This window comes from Camellia sinensis, chromosome 2 (genome assembly GCF_055761805.1).
Source record: "Camellia sinensis isolate YWXY chromosome 2, ASM5576180v1, whole genome shotgun sequence".
NCBI lineage: Eukaryota > Viridiplantae > Streptophyta > Magnoliopsida > Ericales > Theaceae > Camellia > Camellia sinensis.
In genome coordinates, this window is record NC_138962.1 from 69,808,716 (window position 1) to 69,826,451 (window position 17,736).

Sequence of the window (17,736 nt, forward strand, 5' to 3'; positions counted from 1 at the left end):
AATTCAAGTGGTTCCGTACTTCTTTCAATTGAATGAAAAGGAGTTTTAGGTAATTTTGCCTCAACGCAAACTTCACATTTATGATTTGAATCAATGTTAAATTTAGGTAAACATCCCATATTAATTAATCTACGCAAAGATCCATAATTAACATGTCTTAGTCTACCATGCCATAAATTTGAAGACTCAAGCAAGTAAGAAGAAGATGTAGTATTATTAATAACTGAGGGTACAACGGTCATTACATTTAACTTGAAAAGGCCATCAGACATGTAACATTTTCCTACATACGTCCCGTTTTTGGTAAGTACAAATTTGTCACTTTCAAAAACTAGCCTAAACCCATTCTTACTCAACAAAGATCCGGAAACTAAATTCTTGCGAATGTCCGGTACATGCAGCACATTGTTGAGAGTGAGTTCCTTTCTTGATGTCATCTTGAGTACAATCTTTCCTTGTCCTTCAACTTTGGAAGTTGAGGAGTTGCCCATAAAGAGTTGTTCACCATTGTCCACTATAGAATAAGATGTGAACATCTTTTTGTCGGCACAAATATGGCAAGTAGCACCAGTGTCTACCCACCATTCTTTAGGATTTCCGACAAAATTAGCCTCGGAAACAACTGCAGAAAGATTGATGTCATCGACACCATTGGAAATATTGTCCACTTCGGTCATATGGGCTTGAGCAGGTTTCTTGCTTGTTTTTCTTTTGCTTTTGCCTTTGCTACGGCAATCTTTGGCCCGATGTCCCTCTTTGTCATAGATGTAACATTTGCCATTAAACTTGTACTTTTTATTTTCCCCCCCTTTAGAGCCTTGTGATGAACTTTCTCTAGAAGACTTTCGTTTCTTGATTTTTGAAGCATGTTCCACCACATTTACCTTAGATTCCATAGGAAGCTTACCAGCCCGCTTTTCAGAATTGCGGTTGTCCTCCTCAATCCTCAAACGCACAATTAACTCGTCCATAAAAATTTCTTTGTGCTTGTGTTTGAGGTAGTTCTTGAATTCCTTCCAGCCTTTTGGTAATTTTTCAATTAAGGCTGCAACTTGGAAGGATTCACTGAGAGACATACCTTCTGCGTGAATGTCATGCAGAATGAGTTGGAAATATTGAGCTTGGCTGATCACAGTTTTTGAATCAACCATTACAAAATCCAGGAATCTGCCAACCACAAATTTCTTTGAGCCGGCATCTTCCGTTTTATACTTTTTCTCCAACGATTCCCAAAGTTCCTTTGTTGTCTTGATTGGACTGTAGACGTTGTATAATGTGTTGTCAAGTCCGTTCAAGACGTAATTTCGGCAAAGGAAATCGGCATGTTTCCAGGCATCAACCGCAGCAACCACTTGCCGATCGGTTTCATCCTCTTTCAAGATAGGAGCATCTTCACGGAGGAAACGAGCCAGGTTCAGAGTTGTAAGATAGAACAACATTTTCTGTTGCCATCTTTTAAAGTCAGTTCCTAAGAACTTCTCTGGCTTTTCACCGTGATTTACCGGTACTGTTACAACAGGAGAGGGGGTTGGAGTCATTGCAGCCACCACAGTAGTACTTGTTTGGGCATTTGTTTCAGTAGCCATCAATTCTAATATATAAAACAAAATTATAATTAGAATTTACACTACACAGAAAATTAAACCAAATTCACAGAATTAAATTCTGTAAAAATAAAGGAAACAAGAATGTAACTTTTATTTTCCAATTAATTTGAAAATAAAATAAAATTTTATTTAAACAAATTAATTCCACACAGAAAATTAAATTCTGTAAAATAAAAGAAATAAAAACTATAACTTTTATTTTTTCAATTAATTTGGAAATAAAATAAAATTTTATTTAACGAAATTAATTCCACACAAGAAATTAAATTCTGTAAAATAGAAGAAATAAAAACTATAATTTTTATTTTTTCAATTAATTTGAAAATAAAATAAAATTTTATTTAACCAAATTAATTCCACATAGAAAATTAATTTCAGTAACACTTCAATAATTAAAATACTGAAAACAGAATTTTAATTAATGAAAACTCAGAAAATAATTTCTAAAAGACCAATATTAATTTTCTGACAAAATTCCACAAAAATATATTCTGAATCGTTAATGACACCAGTATCGTACTACTAGTTGTCAAAGAAAAGAGACAGTATATTACTACTATCTGTCAAATAGCATATAATCACTATTTGTTTTTCTAACAATAATATTATTTTGTAAATTCACAAAAAATAATTTTCTTCCGAAATTATTTACGAAGAATGAAAAAGGAAAACAAATGAAAAATTATGTAAACAGGATAATTCGGATCTGTTTTAAGATTGTTGGAACAATCTTCTGTGTATATAAAATAACTTGAAATAAATACAAACAAAATAAATAAATAACATACCAGATTTATTTATCGAACCGAATTAAAATTAAGACCAAGTCGAGTGTGTGACACTCTGTCCTTAAGACAGATTCGCCCCGTTACGGTACTTACGGTTGAGTGGCGTCTATCTCCCAGGATATATACAATGATCTTCACAAACTGTAGTAGTACTCCAAACAATTTGTTCGGCGAATCAAACCTGTGATCTATACTCTCTTTAATTTATTCTAAAACTAAATATGAAGAATAAATGCACTAGGAAAAAATTGGACAACAAAAAGACCAAAATTTAGACTGATTTTTCATACCCAAGACTGTTGGTAAACCCATGTATTTATAGGCAACTACATAGACCCGAATAGGTGCCACAATTAAGTGAAAAGGTGCACCTCATATTTCAAACCATTCCTCTGACGGTTAGCACTAAGAAAACCAATATTAAACAATTTGAAAAGTTGACCGTTAGTGGACAAATTTTCAACCAATTGGAAATAGAGTGAACCGTTGGTGGAAAAGTCAAACTTGTGGGAACTTAATTTATTTAAACTATTTGAATATATATATATATATATATATATATATATTTGAATAGTTTAATAAATAAAGGAAGAGGTACAATCTTTAGGAAATCACTTAGGAACCTAAAATTTGAATTTAGAATTAAATTAAATTCTCACAATTACAAACTTTAGGAAACCACTCAGGAACCCAAAATTTGAATTTAGAATTAAATTAAATTCCCACAATAATTTTTATTGGAAAAATTCAAAAGAATTTTATCTAAAAAATTAATGTTAGACCCGAAAACGACGTCAACTTCCTATTCACTCATAAATGGTTTTGACGTTCCGTCTTCACGTGTGGCTTGCCACGCGGCAAGGAATACTTCACCTCTTCGGACCAACCCCAAAAGACGTTTGGGACCCACTTAAATTTGGGCTAAAAAATATACCTATATTAAATCATATTTTTCCAACAACAACATCATAATGCATAAAGGTAGCAACAAAATGCAAAATTTTCTAGAGATTTGGTAAGACGAGAAAGATCAACATATCACCAGACTTTATTAGCATTATGGCAATCATCTTGGACCTTCTTACAGACATGAAGATATTCCATAGCGTTTCTATAGTATTTGAAATTCAAATTTGAAAAATCTAGAAATCCCCTAGATGTTGATTTGTGATTATGTATCAATTTTAAACAGAATATAACAATCCCAATCAAACAATCAAGACAAAGAGACATAACGATTTTACGTGAAAAAACCACAATTGGACACCTCCAACTGTGATAAAAAAAACCACGGGCAACAGCCACAAAACAATCCACTAAGAAGATTTAAAGGAATTACACAGGTATATTCTCAATTACTTAGCGAATCCACGCCTAATTGAACCAACCTCTATATGCCTCTTCCAACCCGTCTTCACCTCGGAATTGTCTTTACGATGAGCCACCCCGGAATCCACCAAAGCTTTAGGCTCGAATTCTTCAGAAACAAAAGTAATCTATGGTGACGAAAAGTAGTGAAGAAAATAAATTTCGTCACTAAATAAGAATAATCCGTGACGAATTATTAAATTTTGTCACGTATAATAAAAAATAAAAATAATAGGTGGCGAAATTTGTTTTCGTCAACAAATACTTCTTTTTAGGTGAGGAAAAATTAAGTTTTGTCACCGAAGGTTTTCCTGCTAATTTTTTTTTTTGTTGGCGCCAAAATTTGAGACTTTTGGTGAGAATTTTTTTTGTCACCAATTATAAAATTATTAGTGAGGAATATATTTTCGTCACCAATAATTTTGTATATATATTTTTTTGAGAAACTTGATTTTAAATATTTTAAGACCATCTGGTGAGAAATATACTTTTGTCACTAATAATTTTTAATATTTTGAGACTTTTTAGTGAAGAAATTATTTTGTCACCAATTTTGGAGGAAAAATTTTGACATATTGGGCGGTAATGGAAAAAATAGACAACTAACTTTTTCCCCCTTTTTATTTTTGTTTTTCAATTTCTCTCTCTCTCTCTCTCTCTCTCTCTCTCTCTCTTTCAAAACAAAACACAAGTTAATTAACTCTCTAAACCTATGGTGACGAAAAGTAATTAAGAAAATATTTTGTCACTAAATAAGAATAATTCGTGACGAATTATAAAATTAAAGTAAAAATAGTAGGTGACGAAATTTATTTTCGTCAATTAATACTTATTTTTAGGTGAGGAAAAATTAAATTTCGTTACCAAAGATTTTTCCTCTAATTTTTTTTGGGTGGCGCCAAAATTTTGAGACTTTTAGTGAGAAAAAAATTTGTCACCAACTATAAAATTATTAGTGAGGAATATATTTTTGTCACCAATAATTTTAAATATTTTTTAAAAAAATTATATTTAAATATTTTAAAACTATTTAATGAGAAATATATTTTTATCGTCAATAATTTTAATATTTTAAAATTTTTAATGACAATTATTTTATCACCAACCAATCTTAAAGGGGAACTTTGAGATTTGGCGGTAATGAAAAAAACGAACCCTACTAATTCTCCCCGACCCTTTTTTTCCTTTTTTTTGGTGCTCTAGTTTTCCTCTCATCCCCCTCTTGCAAAACACACAAAGGTATGGCCTTTCTCTCTCTCTCTCTCTCTCTCTCTCTCTCTCTCTCTCTCTCTCCACTACAACAAAACTGAGTTTTTACGGCTCCACATTAACGGCATACAGTAAATGCAAGGCGTGATTTCTCATTTTTACGATTTATTTTTTTTGCTTGTCGTAATTAATTTTCCAACCACAGCGTGTCTATTGCGTAGGCTGTAAATGCTAATACTGAAGATTTTTTTACAGCTTGCAATGTTAGCCGTAAATAATAAAACTTTTTAGGACGTGCATATGACATGTCGTTAATACATCAATTATAAATGACCGCGTACACCAGCCGTTAAAAATATTAAATATTTCACGGTGCACAAAAAACCAGTCGTTAAAAATATTATATTTTTTACGACGCACAAAAAGTCAACCATTAAAAAGTAAACTTTCTATGACACACATATACTAGTCATTAAAAATATTTTACTTTTCACCACATACAATTTCTATCATAAATAATATAACCAAAATAACAGTAAGCGCCAAAACAAAATATTCACGCCAAATACTAAAATGAAAAACTCTTCAAATTGGGCATAGTTCTCCCCGCCCCTCTCTCTCTCTCTCTGCAAATGCTAAAAACTCAACTAGTGATCTGCAGAAGCTCCTCTACCACACCCTTCCATTTCAACCCTAAATCATATTCTCACCAATTTCTCTCTCTCTCTCTCTCTCTCTCTCTCTCTCTCTCTCTCTCTCTCTCTTCCCTCCAATTTCTCTCTCTACAACCCACAATGGCCATGGCTCTTCTCTCACAAAATTCATCAATCTAGAGCTGCCATGGAGACTAGCAAAAGGCAAGAGCGGGTTTTTAGAGACTTTAATTACCTTTTACCGATTCCGAACTTGCTCAACACTCACCATGGTTAACCCTCTTCCTATTCCCTTCTTCAGATCTAATTTCTATGTACTCTTTTGCTATTTTCTTGTTGGGTTTTTGATTTTTTTGAGAAAAAATTGTGTTTTTGACTTTGCGTTTTTTGTGTTTAGATGGATCGGTATCAGAGGGTAGAGAAACCAAGGCCAGAGACGCCGATTAACGAGAATGAGATTGGTATAACCACTCAGGGGAGGATGAGGAACTAAATTATTTATGCTATTACTTTGTTTCAGGTCTCTCTCTCTCTATCTCTCTCTCTTTCATTGAAAAATTAGGGTTTTGATTGAGCAAATCAAAAATTACAATTGTGTTTTAGGTTGTGAATTTTTATTTATTTATTTTTTCTTGAATGTGAGTTGGGGAAAATGTTTGAATCTGAATTAAAAAAATTAAAACCTGAATGTGAAATTAGGTTCTTGGTGAAGGAAAATAATTTTTTTTGAATTTTTCCATCTTGTTATTGCTTTTCTCTGCATCCAAATTGAAGGGATATGGTTGTTTTGATGTTTGATAATTGTTTTGGGTCCATCTTTTTATTCTTTTTCTTTTTTTTTTAAAGAAACAATGGAAAGCTTGAAATTGGTAAGTTTTTGAGGTAGATCTGTTGATTGTTTTGTTTTTTCCCATCTTCTGCTTATCCATCCAATTTCTTGACATAAACAATAGTTTGTCCTACTTGAAGTCTGAATTACGAAAATTAAAGGCCTGCTTTAGACATTTTAAAAAAATTTATTACTGTCTTCAATTAAGATCAGCATTTTTGCTATGAATGCCCTCTCACTTAATGTAGAAACTCAAGTAGGTTTGATTATGTTAATTTCCAAGTGGCTTTGTTCTTCTCAATATGGAAGGAAGACATTAAAGTTCATCACATTTTTGTGCCCTGTTGACCATTCTCCATATTCAATTTCTTCCTTATCATTTTCTTATGTTAAAGTATGTGAATTACTACATGGGTTAACCTTTACCTGTTCTATGCTTAATGACCTGGCATGGCTTACATTCTAGATGAAATCCTATTTATCTAAATCAATGATTATCTTATCAACATTTATCTTTATTTTCTTCCAAATAATGATTGGTCTGCTTTCTTTTCAATAGAATCTCATTCACTTTGATCTTTTGTTTTTCAATCTCACTATTTTCAATTTTTTCAATCTATGTTTGTATATTGGTAGAACATAATTTTATGTATTTCTAATGAATATAGATAATTAGACTACGTTATTCCTTTTTGTCTTGAAGGAAGAACATTTGAATCCTTAATTTTTTTCTTAAAAAAATGCGATGTTGGCTGTAGGCATTGGGCTCAGGATAAGTGGGTTTGTGTTTGCTTCCTTGGAGCTTCGGTTTTGGGCATCGTATTGAGGCCAGAATTTAGCTAGGACAAGTTAGATTCAGTTGATGCTTATTCATTTTACTCCCTGAATCTTATGGGAAAACTTTGTTTATATTCAATTTCAGCATCTTTTGGATAGTTTACACGACATAGATATTTACTTCATATTCTAATAGTGTCCATTATCATGGCTGGAATTACAGTGTTTGGCATGATTTACTATAGAAGGGCATTAATGTTACAGAGTTTACTGGAAAGAAGATCTCTGGGAGGTATTTTGTTTTGTGAATTCTTATCAGTCCTAAGTACTATTTGAAGCGAAGGCATAGATATTCTTTCTCATCTATTTCTTGTATCAACATAGGATGATTATTCTCAAGAAAAAGTCCTAACAACATAAGGTTTTCAGTCTTCCTTTGAAGCACGGGCACAAGCTGACTTAAAGTTCACTTACGTTATTTCTTACCAAATTAACTTTTAATCTTATATGAACTTACTTGTTTCTTTTTTACCTCGGTGCCTTTGTGTTCACAGACTATAACAGAATTCTTGGTGTGAATTAAAATAGTATTATATTTGATCTTGTAGCTCAAAGGTTTTCAACACTGAAAATTTGAGGCTTACCGGGCTAGTGGCTCCATAGTGTTAGGGGGAATGTGATGTCAATGCCATGCGCTCAGGCTTCTCATCTGAAGTGCCTCTGTCTTGAATATTCTAGTACAGGAAAAATAAATTTTTTTTTTTTTTTTTTGTATATAATTCTAGAAACAATATATATATATATACAATTGAACAAGCCTTTGTGTCAGTTATTTTGGGTCTGCTACTTGCATTTATTTTCTTCAGCTAACTATTAGAAATGAATAAATCAAATTTAATTAAAAAAACATAGCATTATAAGAAATGAATTACAATATGGCATGAATTCACAATTGATGCACACAAAAAAATTGAGAATTAAGGAAACTCTACTGAAACTGGGAAATCAGATGGCAAAGGAGCATGTAAGGAAACTAAAAAGAAATTGGTTATCATGGATTCTGGAGGTGAAGGAAAACTTTCTGTTCACTAAGGGAGGCTGGGAGCTGAAATAATTAACAATCATGGAGGTGGTTTCAGGTTGCTGCCATCCTAGTGGAGCCCTCTCCTTATTGCGTCTTTTTTTAAATGTCATCAAGATTTCAGTTTAGCAAATTCATCTAAATCTTGTTTTTCTTTTTTGAAATCTAAAGTTCTGTTTTTTTTTCCACTCTAAAATTTAAAACAGCTGTAGCAGATTATTTAGTTGCCTATTAGACAATTATTCCATGTCACTCATATGGCCTTCTTTGTCATAGAACCTTTTAAAACAGTTGATTAGTTGGCTAGATGAGGAAAATGGTTTTTGGAACATCCTTTCTTTTTTGTAAAGTGCCAGTGTATAGTCCGACCTTGCCTCGTGTCACCTCTGCACAACTTAGATGCCTCCATATATCAGCAAATTCATGCGACACATAGACCCTTAATGTTAGGACATGACTCTGCTCCAGCTCTGGCTCTGCTTTATTAGGTTGAGCTATCTTGTCCCTAATCATAGATCAATGCATATGGTGCCATGACCTTGGACCTGGAGATTGAAGGCAACATATCTAGAGACTCTTCAATGCCCATATGCACAATATGCAAACTTGGTACACAATTATTTTCCTTCATTAACTTAGCCTTGTATATGCCTTGGTGCATGGGAGTGGCTTGAGCTTGATTTGGTGTCATGGTGTAGTCCACCCACAAGTACCAAAAATACTTGTGGGGAGGGAATGTGTTTGAAAGACAAGTAGAATAACAATTCTTAGATACGCCTAGAAACATTGTCCGAATTTAAAATAAAATTTCATAGTTTCAAATATTTCAATGCCACTTATTGGATTCTTCTCTACTAGTCCCTAACACAATCTATGTAGTGAATATCTCAATAAGAACCTTGTTAACAATTCTTCGGAATGCAACTCCCACACTATAAATGTCTTGAAATATTTCTAATAAGAATACATCATTTACATGGCCAACATTATATGTGGTGGACAACTATTAATAGAATAAGAGAATATATAACAAAAGTTAAACAAAAATATAATGAGAAAACAAGTATTAGCATCATATATATGACATTCTCTAGATGCTTGAACTAATTAATTATTTTCTTTTTGTTTTTCGTTAAGCCATTACTCAGAGAAGCATAGTGTTTTCTCTTTTATTTCAGATGAGAGGTGTTTGACGAATTTCCAATTCAGAATAGTAACAAATTGAGTATACTTTAGAGACAATGACTAAGGAAGCTTCAGCGAAATGGAGACAATTCTCTAGGAAGGTAAGCTTCGTCTGTTAAAATATATATATATATATATATATATATATATCACTACTAGAAAAATAACTTTTTGCCTCTATTTTATTTATCCCTTCACCTTCCAATTCTCACCTCTCTCTCTCTCTCTCTCTCTCTCTCTCTCTCTCTATGTATATATATAGCATTGCTCTCACATGCTTGCTTGATTTCACCTTCCTTAATTCCATATAATTTGGGGAAACTGCAAGCGCTGCAGCAGTTTGTAGCACAGGGAGCTTGTTTCTAGAATCAGATTCCATATCTGTAGCAGTATCTGTTATTCAGGTCTGAGAAAGGTCAAATATAAACGATGATAAACTATGCATATTTAAATGTATTGCTCATCTGTTAACATTATTGATCTAACAACTATAAGCAGTGATCTCTATTTATAGAAAAGTATTCATGTTAAACATTAGGTTGGGCATTACATTTTATCTCTCATATATTTTTCATTTTGTGAAATCTTTGTGTGAAATTAATTGATTCTGTTAATTTGTTAAATATTTGATGTTGGGAATTGCCATATGTGTCCTTGTTACAATATCTATAAGGGAACACATTTTTTCCATAGTTGTGTGAAAGAATGACTTAGTTATTTTGCATCAAGGTATGTACTTTAAGAACTTGGTGAAGTTCAAGTGTAAATGGAAGTTGACTGAGTGGATAACTTGTAGCTAATCTTTCATAACAAATTACTGGCGTGGAAATTATTAAATTGGGGTGTGATTACCATACCTGAGTGGCTGACTGCAATAATTATTCACTATGATTTTGATGATAATTTTTAGTTCTTTCATCACTGCCTCTGAATTAATGTGCTATTAATTGGGTGGATAAGACCAAGTGATGAGTTTGGTGCTATGTTGGTTTAATATTTAGTTTTATTGACTATCAAATAATTTCAAGTTTTGTTTGTCCACCTCACCTTTTCAGATAATCTTGGAGAAGATTGCCCTATCTTTGAAAACCTGTTTCAGTTCTGTCAAATTTATGCTGGTGGAACTATAGGTAAATTATGATCAAATGGTATTGTAATTTAAACTTGAGTGGCATTAAGTTTTCCTTGGCTAGGGATTGAAGTTTTTTGGCAGATGTTGCACGTAGATTGAACAATCGGCTTTGTGACATTGCCATAAATTGGGCTGGTGGACTACATCATGCCAAGAAGTGCGAAGCATCTGGTTTTTGTTACAGCAATAACTTGGTTTTGCGGATTTTGGAGCTTCTAAAATATCTTCCACGTGTTCTATACATTGATATAGATGTGAAGCATGGTGATGGTGTTGAAGAAGCATTTTATTTTACAGACAGGTAATGACAACTCTCTCTCTCTCTCTCTTACACGCACACACATTGCGCATGAATGTGTTCTAGAAGGGGGAGGGGGTTGAATATGGAAACCTAAATTTTTAGGCGCTATTTCAATCTTCTTCCTAACTTACCTTTCCTGTCTTGCATTGAGCCTATTTCAACTTTTTATGTGCTTATGTTGAATTTGATATGCAACTTTTTCACTCACAAGTTAAGTGTTTGGTTGGGTAGAACAATTTGTTTTCTTCGATTTATTTCCCAAACCCAAGCTATGCAAAATTTTAAATTTATTATTTCTTCAATTCAAATTATAGACCAATTATTGCTTGCTGAATCTGTTAACCCACAATCATAAGAAGAGCATCAAGAAAGAAGCCTGTTGAACAATCTCAAACATTTCTGCTGGAAACAAGGAATAGATACAGGTAAGCATTCAAATATTTGCAACTGAAATACTCAAAGTTAACTACTATAAATACTCAATTGACTACTTGAATTTTATATCTATTTGTTATACCAACAAGTTGATGATCATGACTTTATTTTATATGAATTTATTATTATTAATTTTTTTAATATGGTTCTGGCCTTCATTGTATGGAAAAAAAATTTCTCTAGCCCTTTAGATGTAATTGATAATATATTAATGTTTTCTTTATTTATTTTCTTTGCAGATTGGTTTTTGATGACGTTTGGAAGTATACTTGCAAATGAAGATCAACTGTTGAATTTTGTTTCGTGAACTGATACTTAGTTGTAGTTGCAAATCAAGATTGAGTGTTGATTTTTTTTTTTTTTTTGTGGATTCCATGTTAGTTCATTTTGGGATTTGCTTTGGTGGTTTTTTGGTTATACTTAATGGTTTATATTATTAAAGTTGTTTGATAGATATATTTTGATTTATAATATAAATTGTTTATTGATTTTTTTTGTGGAGTGATGTATAATAGCTAGTGATTTCTTAGTACAATTAAAAGGCTATTGGGATATGAGCAGGGATATTTGTGAAATAATAATTGAAATTGAAATATAAAGTATGGAATAGGTTTAGTGATGAATTTGTTTCGTCATTTGTACTTGTTATTATGACAAAGTGATTATTCGTCATTAATAAACATTTTTTTTTTGACAAAATTTGTTGCAGCGCAAATATAGAAGTTTTCATTGATTTTATTGTTTTGTGACGAAATATATTTCGTCACGTATATAAATATATTTGCGACGAAATATATTTCGTCACCCATGTATGACTTTTGGAGACGAAAAATTTCGTCACCTTTACATCTTACTGTGACAAAATTATTTCCTCATCAATGATCAACATTTGTGACAAATTTATTCGTCAACTAAAATCATAAATATGGTGTTGAATAATTATTTGGTGACGAAAATGAGAATTTTTGGCGACAAAATCTTGTTTTATTGGTGACAAAAAATTTCGTCATTGAACTAATTTCATTGGTGACAAAATTATTTTTCGTCATGATAGTTTTTAGTGACAAACATTCAATGACGAAGCTGGTGACGAAAATATTTCGTCACAAATATCTATAGTGATGAAATTAGCTCTTTCGAGACAAAAAAATTGCGTCACTCAAGACCCAACTTGTTGTAGAACAAATAAACCTTTGATGTACTCTCTTTAAACCATGAGTTGAATACTCAATAAAACATCAAAGAAAACTAACAAAATATCCCCAGATATAAGCTTTAGAATCCAAAAAGAAGATCTGGAGGACTTCAGGAGTAGTAATCCTAAAATCTGACCCAACACGCGAATTTATAGAATCTGTCCTGCGATCTCCGCTCGAGCGCCCAATAGCCTGCTCGAGCGGCTTCAGCAAAATATGCGCGTGATATAATAGAGGTCCGCTCGAGCACGAAATCACACATCTCAGTACTTTTACAGGCGACCAAAACTGCTGGAACCAAGGATTCTCCGCTCGAGCGGGGTAATGTCCGCTCGAGCAGACAGGCAACTTGGAATGCATTTTTGTATTTTGCTTCGGGGGCGCTGCCTCGGACCCGCCAAGGGGTGCTGCCCCCTGGACCCCCATGAGCTGACTGGGCAACTCGATCCCCGTCATAATCAGCGAAGTGGCAATCTTGAAAGCATTAGCATCACAAACTTCTCTGAAAGGCACAATTCGGGTTGGATTCGCATCTAAACACTCATAGCCTCACTGAAATAAAAGTGAGAAAATAAATACAACTGAAAGGAGTTTTGTCAAACGGGGTTGCCAAGAATAAAACCTAACAATCTCCCCCTTTGGCAATGCCGTGACAAAACACACCTAACAAATAAAATCCTAAACACCCCAACCCATTACAGCCTACAAAAGCCAACTTTTTTCTCAAGGTCATGATCTGCAAAATAGTTATTAGTGCCATAATCTCCAAAACAACTATTAGTCCCACAAGAGTATATGAAAAAGCAATAGACATATGACACGATTATCTTGAAACATGAGATGGAAAACATGAATAGATGAAAACTAAGACTCATGAAAAACAACTCTCAAACAACAAAAGAAAGATCATAAACCACCCAAGCAATGATATGACGATGTAAATACCAGGAACATACAAGAAGGGCAAATAGTGCATAGCAACATGCAAAACATATAGCCAATCTCCCTTACCAAGCATATCAAAGTGTTCATGCTAAACAACTCTTGCAATGAAAAACCAAACTCCCTTACCAACCCAAATCAAGATGAACCAAACTCCCCCTCACTAAAAACAACCACAAACACTGAAAACAGTGAACAGGAAGAAAATGACAAAAATAATATGGTGGAGCAAGCAAGGAATTTCAGATTAGTACCTTAAAACACACAAGATTATCCAAGAACCACAATTACTAGAAAACACAATGTGCATAGTCTGTAGAAGATTCCTCATGAAAGAAAGTGATGCATTGTGTGAAAAGCATAGATCCCATGATAAAAGTGTGTGTGTGACTCTTGGAGTTTGACAAACACTAGATTCAATCCTAGTCGTGATCTGAAAGTTGGACCTCCGACAAGAGAATCTAAGCACAACAAAGGAAAGTCAAACCACTAGGAATCAAGGGGTATTTGGTGAGTAAAGGCGGAGGCTCCCCCTCAATCAATGAATCTTTTTTTTCCTTTCTTTCTTTTGCATATTTTTTCTTTTTCTCTTTCTTTTTCTTTTTCTTTTTCTTTTGCACACTCATTGGCGGCTGACACGCTCAAGAGTATGGAAACCGAACCAGAGAAGCATGGATATAATAAAGATGGCCTGGTTGGTGACTCTGAGGTAGCCTTTTCCTCATGGCTGGACTGTAAAGAATAGAGGGGGAAAGCTGTGGAGGTGCAAAAAGATGGAAGATGGTTAAGAGACTCAACATCACCCATGATATGCTAGTATAGGTCAATTCCTCTAGAAACGCAAAAGATCAATGACAGAAGTCCATAGAGAAAAAAAATAATCACTAAGGCGGAAGACTCCAAAATTTGCTAATCCAAGAGTATGTACAGAATGAGACATACTAATCAAAAAACACACACTTCAAAACGAGTAATGACTACAGAAAGCACACATATATTAACATGTAATGGATATTCTCATCAACTCCAATATGCACCAAGGACCACTCAAAAATTTCAAGCTTGCAAAACCATACTAGGAAATCTTTTTGGGATTTTTTTTTTCAAAAATAAAGCAAGACAAAAAAATGAACAAGCACACATTTTTTTTTTCATTAAAAACAACACACAAAAACCCAAAAGCTAAAACAAATAAACAAATTAACACAAGTCAAGTTTTCTCACCCAAACCACTTTAGTATGAACAATATTGTGAGCATTGCGGTTCTTGGGTGATGTCTTGACGTTGTGATTCCTTTTGCTTTCAGTGGGAACCCGTCTCGACGTGGTTTCCAACTTCCTATTCCTAGGTCTAGGCAAATACACTCTCCCATGCAATTTATAACAATAAGGGCGAATATGACCGTGCATACCACAATGATGACAAATAAAAACAGGGTGTACCTTTTTTTCTTTTACCTTACCAACTCTAGGAAGTTTGAGAAGTCCATCCTTATGTTGAATTTTTTGTTCTCCCTTTCCTTGAGTTCTTGTATCATGAACTCTGTTTTTGCTCTTTCTTACCACCAAAGCCAATGCCACTTTTGTCAGAACAGATTTTTTGAGATCCAATGATATTGTCCAAAGTCTTTGATCCTTTGTTCCAAAGACCAATGGTAACCATGGCACACTTGAGTTCTTCCTCTTTCTTAATCATTAGTTCTTCCAAAGCAACTTGAGACATCTCGAGATCTTCAATTTTTTCTTCATATGTTGCATAGATTTGATGTAGCTCATTTCTCTTTGTCTCATAAGTCAAGAGTTTTGCACAAAGAGCATGTCGATCATTAGAAATCTTGATGGCATCAATCCTAGCCTCGGAAATCTCCTCTTTTAGTTTGACATTCTCACTTTCACATGCTTTGAGTTTCATAGTGAGTTTGTCATTCAATTTAGATAACTTAAGAGATTCCTTATACAACTTTTCATAAGCTTGCTCAAGCTCTCCATCATCACTTTCCGAGGATTCATCATCAGTGGCATTCTCAATTGGGCTCTTCGGATACTCTGTTCGTCCTTCAGTTTCGAAAACAGCCATGAAAGCAAGGAATTGTTTATGTCCCTCTTCACCTTGATTTTCATTGTCACTTTCATCTTCATCAGATTCTAATTCATCATCCCAAGTGATGACGAGAGCTTTCTTCTTCCTCAAACGAGTAGGGCATTCTAAAGCATAGAGGCCAAATCCTTGGCATTCATAGCATTGGACTCTTTCAAAGTTCCCTTGTATCTTTCCTTTCTCCCTCTTGGCTATAGAATTAATTTTGAGTTTATCTTTACCTTTAGATTTATGAGTATGAGTAGATTCCAAAAGATTAGGATTCTTTTTCAAAAAAGATTTTTTAAATTGTTTAACAAAAGCAGCCGTAATCTTGGAATCTATCTCACAATTCTCATCAGAATCCTCTCCAACTCTATGAGCACTACTAAAAGCAATATCTTTTGTTTCTTTTTGAAATTCCTATGTGCCACATAAGTTTGGAGATTTCCAACCAACTGATCCAGCTTGAGGTTGTCAACATCTTAAGCCTCCTCAATAGCCGTAACTTTTGGTTGGAATCGATCGGGCAAGGATCTCAAAATTTTTCCCACAACTTTGGATTCTGGTATTTTTTCACCTAAATTGAAGCTGGAATTTACAATGTCACTCAACTTCGCATAAAATTCATCAAAGGTCTCACTATCTTTCATTGAAAGGTTTTCGAAACTAGACGTGAGTCTTTGAAGTTTTGAGCGTTTAATAGAAGGAGTGCCCTCATGAACAGTTTGTAAGATATCCCAAGCCTCTTTTGCGACTTCACAATTGCAAATTCGACTAAACTCTTCAGGTGTGACAGCGCAAAAGAGAGAATTGATAGCTTTACTATTCCAGCTACTATTTTGGTAATCAATTGTGTCCCACTTTTCAATTGGTTTGGGAAAAGTTACTCCATCAATGGTAATTGTTGGTTCGGTCCACCCATTCATGACAGATTGCCAAACTTTTTCATCTATAGATTTCAAAAACAATCTCATCCGAGCTTTCCAAAAAGAATAATTGGATCCGTCAAGTAAGGGTGGTCGAACCATAAAATTTCTCTCACGAATTGAATCCATTATCACAAATCAAACAAGATCTCGTTCTAAAAGATATATTTTTTTAAAAAATAGAACAACCTGCTCTGATACCAATTAAAAAATCTAGAAATCCCCTAGATGTTGATTTATGATTATGTATCAATTTTAAGCAGAATATAACAATCTCAATCAAACAATCAAGACAACGAGACACAACGATTTTACGTGGAAAAACCATAATTGGACACCTCCAACTGTGATAAAAAAACCACGGGCAACAGTTACAAAACAATCCACTAAGAAGATGTAAAGGAATTACATAGGTATACTCTCAATTACCTAGCGAATCCATGCATAATTGAACCAACCTCTATGTGCCTCTTACAACCTGCCTTCACCTCGGAATTGTCTTTACAATGAGCCACCCTGGAATCCACCAAAGCTTCAAGCTCGAATTCTTCAGAATCCACCGAAGAACAACTCTCTCTTTTGTAGAACAAACAAACCTTTGATGTACTCTCTTTAAACTATGAGTTGAATACTCAATAAAACATCAAAGAAAACTAACAAAATATCCCCAGATATAAGCCTTAGAATCCAAAAAGAAGATCTGGAGGACTTCAGAAGTAGTAATCCTAAAATCTGACCCAACACGCGAATTTATAGAATCTGTCCCACGATCTCCACTCGAGCGCCCAACAGCCCGCTTGAGCGACTTCAGCAAAATATGCGCGTGATATAACAGAGGTCCGCTCGAGCGCTAGAGAACCCGCTCGAGCGCGAAATCACACATCTCAGTACTTTTATAGGCGACCAAAACTGCTGGAACCAAGGATTCTCCGCTCGAGCGGGGTAATGTCCGCTCGAGCAGACAGGCAACTTGGAATGAATTTTTGCATTTTGTTTCGGGGGCGCTGCCCCCTCGACCCTGCCTGGGTGCTGCCTCGGACCCGCTAAGGGGCGCTGCCCCCTCGACCCCCGCGAGCTGACTGGGCAGCTCGATCCCCGTCATAATCAGCGAAGTGGCAATCTTGAAAGCATTAGCATCACAAACTTCTCTAAAAGACACAATTCGGGTTGGATTTGCATCTAAATACTCATAGCCTCACTGAAATAAAAGTGCAAAAATAAATACAA

General features: G+C 34.3%; 1 long non-coding RNA gene across 2 annotated transcripts; it reads left to right on the forward strand.

The window, feature by feature from the left end:
- Positions 1–7,273: 7,273 nt before the first annotated feature.
- Positions 7,274–11,806, forward strand: LOC114303496 (uncharacterized). 2 transcript variants are annotated; one of them, XR_014360340.1, is made up of 5 exons: positions 7,274–7,523; positions 9,491–9,598; positions 10,553–10,627; positions 10,711–10,930; positions 11,245–11,806. It is a non-coding gene; the product is annotated as an uncharacterized LOC114303496 (long non-coding RNA). The 2 variants fall into 2 exon arrangements; XR_003643760.2 differs by lacking the exons at positions 7,274–7,523; positions 9,491–9,598 and adding an exon at positions 9,815–9,901 and having other exon boundaries at positions 11,245–11,574.
- The last annotated feature ends 5,930 nt before the right edge of the window (positions 11,807–17,736 follow it).